The following is a 7,079-nucleotide window of genomic DNA, read 5'->3' on the forward strand; positions in this document are numbered from 1 at the left end:
TTCCCTACTAAACATCCCCTAAAGCTAACCAATTTTACTGGAGGGAGTTCAATGGAAAATATGTTCATGCACTACAGTAACATATACCACAGACTCAAATTAGTGGGTTATAAAGTGTGTGTGTGTGTGTATGTGTGTGTGTGTGTGTGTGTGTGTGTGTGTAGAGAGAGATGAAGAGATGACTCAGAAGTTAAAAGCACTTGCTGCCTTTGCAGAGGACTGTTACACCACACACACACACACACACACACACACATGTACATACATATACATATAAATATACATACACATGTACATACATATACATACACATACACACACACACACACACACACATATATATATATATCTATATATATATATATATATACACACTTGTATATATGAAGAGGGGAGTAATTCTAACAGTTTTATTCTTCTAGAGAATTCCAACTAGTAAACAACTCCACATGCTGGTGAAGATGTGAAATAAACAGAATATTCATATATTTCTGCTGAGAGTACAAACTTGTGTATCCCCTCTTAAAATCAATATGGCAGTTCCACAGAAAGTTGGGAATTGATCTACCTCAAGATCCAATTTCACTACTCTTAATCAAATACCCAAAGGTCACTTCATCCTCCTGCAGGAACACTTGCTCAAGCATTGTTGCCCTATTCATGACATCCAGAAACTGGAAACAACCTAATTGTCCTAAACTGAAGAATGGATTAAGAAAATATACATTATACACTACAGAGTAGTACTTAGCTGTTTAAAAAAAATAGCACAATGAAATTTGCAGGTGAATGGATGGAACTAGAAAAAAATTGTCTTGACTGAGGTAACCCAGACCCAGAAAGGAAAAATATGGTCTGTTGTGGTAGTGTGAATAGGAATGCCCTTTCTTCTCCCCAAAACAGCAGGTGCTTGAATGCTTGGCCCATACAGAGTGGCACTATTAGGAGGTATTGTCTAGTTGGAATAGGTGTAGCTATATAAGTTTAAACAGACAAAGAATTATATATATATATTACATTTGGCACCCAACTTGGGGCTCAAACCCCGTGACTCTGAGATTAAAAGTCTCATGCTCTACTGACTGAGCTAGCTCAGTCTTTTGGCATTAGAGACCTCTAGCTATAACTTGACCTATTGGATTAGCATTGTGTGTGTTGGAAACAATATCATTCAGACTGTTTGTCCATTAAGCTATGGACGCTGCCATGCCTTCAGTAATCTTAGGATTTTTTTATACTGTACATTTGCATTTTTGAATGCTAGAATGTCTATTAACCCCTGTCTTGGATCAGGGTCTGATTTGGTCCAAATGCATTTGTTTGGAGGAATGTGAACTTTGAGACTTTGGATTAGAAAAGCAGTTAATCAATTTAAGTGGGGTTTAATGGGCCCTCCTAGTAGGAACATGGAAGACCTTGGTATTGAGGGTGTTTTGAACTGTTGAGGTCTTACTGAAGAGGTTGCAGAGGAGAAAATGTTGTTATGTGGCCTAGAGACTAGTCGTTATATTTTGATGAAGCATGTTATAGTTGATGAGGCATCCAAAAAGTATGCCTAAGACTAAACTGAAGAATTTTGAATTAATTTCTTGTGCAGAGGAAATAGAAAAACTGCTCAGTATTGATTCTGTCATGTGGTTATTAGAGATCATTATTATATAAATCTATAATGAAAAAGAGTAACACAAACTAGGAAAAATACAAAATGTACAATCTAAGGAGAAACAGGACATCAGGAAGTAAAATGGAGCTGAGGCCTGTGTTTAAGGAAACACTCTGTAAGAGGAGGAAGAAAGAGTGCAGGGGCAAGGGAATAGAGACCACTAGAAGAACAAGGGCCTCTAAATCAAATGGCCAAAGTTCGTATGAACTCACAGAGATTGAAGGAGCAAGCACAAGACCAACAGGGGTCTAGACCAGATCTTCAGTGTATATATTACAGCTTCCAGATTATTAGTTATGAGGCTCCTGAGAATGTGAACTGAACCAGTGGGTTTTTTTGATTCTTGTGCCTGCTCATGGGATTCTTTTACTTCTGTTAGGTTGCCTGATTGAGACTCGATGTGATGGTTTTTGTTTTATTTTATTTTGCCGTGTTTGGTTGTCATCTTTTAGAACCCTGTTCTTTTCTAATGAGGGACAGAAAAGGGAATGTATCAAGAAGGGATGAAAGAGGGGAGGGATTGGGAAGAATAGAGAGAGAGGAAACTAAAATCAGAGTATACTGTATGAGAAAAGAATCTATTTTCAATAAAAGGTGGGAAGAAAAACCAAAACCAAAAATTAAAAACAGAAATGAGCACTTGCTTTGGAAGCACATATACTAAAATTGGTACAATACAGGTAACATTAGTACAACCCCGGTGCAAGAATCACATGCAAATTCGTGAAAGGTTCCACATTTTTAAATAAATAAATAAATAATAGAGATAGATAGATAGATAGATAGATAGATAGATAGATAGATAGATAGATAGATAGGAAAAACTAAAAAGAATAACAAATGGCTGAGAAACAACTAAAGAAATGTTCAACATTCTTAGTCATCAGGGAAATGCAAATCAAAACAACTCCATTAAATGATTGTGTGGTGAAGTATTCTTGGGGCCTACTATGGAGTGTGGTTGATATACTCAGTGACACTCCTTCCATTGGAGAAAACTGCTTTTTCTGTTTGCTAATGCATATCAATTGCAGGTAGCGATTTGGTTATGGATGGACCCCATGTCCATTTCTCCTCCTTAGTGCAGGGACCCAGTCTGGTTTGAACCTGTGCAGCTCTTCTGTGTGCTGCCACAGTGTCTGCAAGTACTCATGTGCACCAGACCTGCTGTATCTAAAGGAGAGCATTTCCTTGGTCTCGCCCATCCTCTCTTTCCACCTCCTCTTCGACATAGATCCCTGAGGGAAGGGGTTTGATGAGGACATTTTATTTATGATTGAATACTCTCTTAATCTCTGCACATTGTCCAGATGTGGGTCTCTGGTTAATTTCCATCCACTTCAAGAAGAACCTTCTCTGATAGGCCACTGGGGGATTGGTGAGATGTGATATATAGGTCACTGGTTACATCATTTTCCTTAGAATTCAGAAAATTTATGTTAGTTGAAGAATCTTTATTGACTTCTCATCTTTTTAAATTTTGATGAATGGGGTATGGGTGACTTTGTTTGCAAGTGGCTTGAGATTGCAAAACTTGGATCTAAAATCCAATGTATCTTTTTTTTTTCTTTTTTTTTTTTATTATTCGATATAATTTATTTACATTTCAAATGATTTCCCCTTTTCTAGCCCCCCCCACTCCCCGAAAGTCCCGCAAGCCCCCTTCTCTTCCCCTGTCCTCCCACCCACCCCTTCCCACTTCCCCGTTCTGGTTTTGCTGAATACTGTTTCACTGAGTCTTTCCAGAACCAGGGGCCACTCCTCCTTTCTTCTTGTACCTCATTTGATGTGTGGATTATGTTTTGGGTATTCCAGTTTTCTAGGTTAATATCCACTTATTAGTGAGTACATACCATGATTCACCTTTTGAGTCTGGGTTACCTCACTTAGTATGATATTCTCTAGCTCCATCCATTTGCCTAAGAATTTCATGAATTCATTGTTTCTAATGGCTGAATAGTACTCCATTGTGTAGATATACCACATTTTTTGCATCCACTCTTCTGTTGAGGGATACCTGGGTTCTTTCCAGCATCTGGCAATTACAAATAGGGCTGCTATGAACATAGTAGAACATGTATCCTTATTACATGGTGGGGAGTCTTCTGGGTATATGCCCAGGAGTGGTATAGCAGGATCTTCTGGAAGTAAGGTGCCCAGTTTTCGGAGGAACCGCCAGACTGATTTACAAAACTAAAATACAGAGTAGAGAAACTGCAATGTACATGTTTTGCCTAAGCTACAATTCCTATCCCTCAAATTTTTACATCTATCATGCAGACAGCTGCACTTCTGATAAGATACAAAAAAAAAAAAAAAAAAAGAAAGAAAAGCTAAGCCTAGGACCCTAATAATTATCTAAAATCCTAAGCTTACTAAAAGTACTTTCATTTTAAGAAAATCACCATAATGTTTCATTTATCCTTTATTAAATTAACCTGAATCAATCATATAAATAAAATTATTCAGCACAAACAGAACAAACATGCTTTGCCGTCGATTGTTATATAAACTCACATATTGGAATAGTTTTCCCCTGTTGGCCATCACAGAAGTTATATATTTTTTCTACTCTAATGTCTTCTGATATGATATGCAGAGTTAAACGTTCTCTTTGAAACTTCAGAGCCCTGATTTGGCACAGATGGCCAGCAAAAGTGAAAGGATATGTGTGTACATTTTATTTTCTGCTCTCAGGAATCTGGCTATTAAATACAATGATCTAAAGAACAAAGCTATACTTTTTTATATTTTTTATACTTTTTTCTTCATTTGTTTATAACAATTGGATAAAATGTAGTTCTTGCTCACTTCATGAACTGTGGAGAACTATGTGTGATTATTTCTAATATATCTTCACACTCTTCTTGTGTTCTGTCCTAAAATACACTTTTTGAAGAAGCCTTTAATATTTCAGAATGGGGCTATGTTTGTAGACAGGGTTTTGGAAGAGCCTGACTTAAAAGCAAGTCACATAGTTACACTGGATAGGGCTGATGTGTGCACAAGAAGAAGAAGGCAGGAAACATACACAGATTTAAAACACCCAGCAGAGATACCGAAGAAGAAATTAACCCTGCTAGCACCTTGATATTAGACTGTTTTCTTTTATTCTGCTTTTCTGTGTAATGAACAGATACTGATTTGGTGTTGAGAAAAAGAGTTTGTGGTTTTGTTTTGTTTTTTGTTTTGTTTTCTGAGTAAAAGAGAATAAAGTGTAAGTTTAACTTTTACCTATTTTTAAAGAATTTATTTATTTTTGTTTTATGTATATGGATATTTGTTTGCATGGGTGTACATGTACCCCATGCATGCCTAGTGCCAGTAGAGGCAAGAGATAGGTGACAGGTCCTGTGGAACTGGAGTTACAGATGGCTGTGGGCTACTGAGTGGGTGCTAGGACCTGAATTGAAATCCTCAGCAAAAGCAGCCAGTGCTTTTAAATCCAGAATCCATTTTTTTTTTTCAATACCATTCTTCACCATCTTGAGATGCAAAAATTAAGGCACTCATTACATCCTTCTATAATTAAATGGAACACCTCCACTTCATACAAAGTCTGTGTTTCCTGGAGAACGAGTTTTAAGTATATTTTTGTAGCATCACCAACAAATGCTCTGTCTGTAGGAGGCCAAAAAAGAGCCCCAGCACAGCCCAGAGCAGCATCCTTAGGATATCCAAGAAGAAAATGAAAAATACCCAACTGCAGGACAGCACAGTCCATTTGATTTAGATTGCCTTCCTCATAATTAATTACAAGGCCTTAGAGATAACCAAGTGTTTTCAAAGTCAAACATCCTTCTTGAACGGGCCCGTGTTCCCTCATCCTTGTTAAAACCATTAGATTACATTCCTAAAGCTAGTCACCAAGGCCTATCTTCTTATTAAGGCCACTTCCTTCCCTGGGCACCTATCTTTATGGAAGCCTTGACCATCAGGACATTCTGAATTCAGGGTAGAGTTTTAGAGGTGTTACCATAGATCTCATTTTCATTTTCTTTGATAGTTGAAAATTTTTTTAATCAGACTTTATCTAAAACACATTAGAAAATGTTCTGAAGCTAATCCATAGTGCTTACAGTGAAGATACATCCAAGTCAGGACACCAAGGGATTGTGCGTGTTAGATGTACAAGGGGTGAGATAGAAAACTTGACAGTCGCCAGGGCATCCGTTTGGCTGAGTATGGAAGACCTGCAGGTGGTACATCTATAGATTTTTGTCAAATATGTTCTGTGACTCTCAAGAGTGGGAAGAAAGTAATTGATTTTAAAAAAAAAAAGGCCTTTGTTTGGCTAACAGAGAACCAGCAACTGTTTGTCTTATGTGGATGGGGCAGTGTGGTCAGCAAAGCAGAGTTGACACCTGTTGTGGGGAAATAATATTAAATGCACAACCTGAAACTGACAGTCTGTAACTCAGCAGTGTCTGAACCAGACCCTCAGACTCTCCAGGGCAGCTCCCACTGTGGCATTTGCTGGGAAATCAATTGAATTTCAGGGTCTGAAAGAAACCCTTCATCTATAGAACAAATATTCTCTCTCTGCTGAAACAGACAGAAGGAGCTTTAAGTAATAATCACACTGTAACTGTAACCATCTGGATAGAATTCATTCTCTCTCCTAAAACCAGCCATGGGCTGAGGAACCCATACCCAGTGGTAGCTAAACTAAAGCTCTTTCTTCAGCCTCCAATTTGTCTTAGGAAGTCATTATTCATCATGTATGTGAGATTCACTTATTAGGCTACCTGGTGCTGAGAATGCAGTCTCACCCTGAGTCGGCTCCTTTTGACCTCTGCCAGCCAGTTCACAGGAAGTACATCTGTAAAGATGTAAAGACCATGCTCGCCGGAGAGTGGTGGTACACTTCTTCAATCCTAGCACTTGGGAGGCAGAGGCAGGCGGATTTCTGAGTTGGAGGCCAGCCTGGTCTACAGAGTGAGCAGAGTGAGTTCTAGGACAGCCAGGGCTACACAGAGAAACCCTGTCTCGAAAAACAAAAAAACAAATGAACAAACAAACAAAAAAAGATCATGCTTGCCAAATGGATGTTAGGAAAGAACTTTAGTCCCAAATAGCCATCATACCCAAGCAGCGTCTATGCTTTTGTGGCCAAACATGACACAATAAATGCCACAAATAGGAGGCTTCCTAAAAAACAAGAGTTGTTCTTAAATTGCTCAACACTAAGGCTGTGAGGCAGCTTCTATTTTATTCTGCCATTTTCTTGTTTATATATAAAATGTGCCTTAAAAACACACATAGATATATGCATGTACACACACACACACACACACTCCTGAATAGAGTAACTTGGATCTTAAGTCTTAAATATTATATATAATATGATATAGTAACATATTTTCATATATTATTAGTATCATTATATGTTCTTGACTATTATATAATTATTAAT

The 7,079-nt window shown here is 37.9% G+C and overlaps 1 non-coding gene across 1 annotated transcript; it reads left to right on the plus strand.

Annotated features, from left to right (window-relative positions):
• The first annotated feature begins 2,303 nt into the window (after window positions 1–2,303).
• LOC127664313 (U6 spliceosomal RNA) lies at window positions 2,304–2,406 on the plus strand. Its single transcript, XR_007973160.1, has one exon. It is a non-coding gene; the product is annotated as a U6 spliceosomal RNA (small nuclear RNA).
• The last annotated feature ends 4,673 nt before the right edge of the window (window positions 2,407–7,079 follow it).

The sequence above is a fragment of the Apodemus sylvaticus genome, chromosome 13, assembly GCF_947179515.1.
Source record: "Apodemus sylvaticus chromosome 13, mApoSyl1.1, whole genome shotgun sequence".
NCBI lineage: Eukaryota > Metazoa > Chordata > Mammalia > Rodentia > Muridae > Apodemus > Apodemus sylvaticus.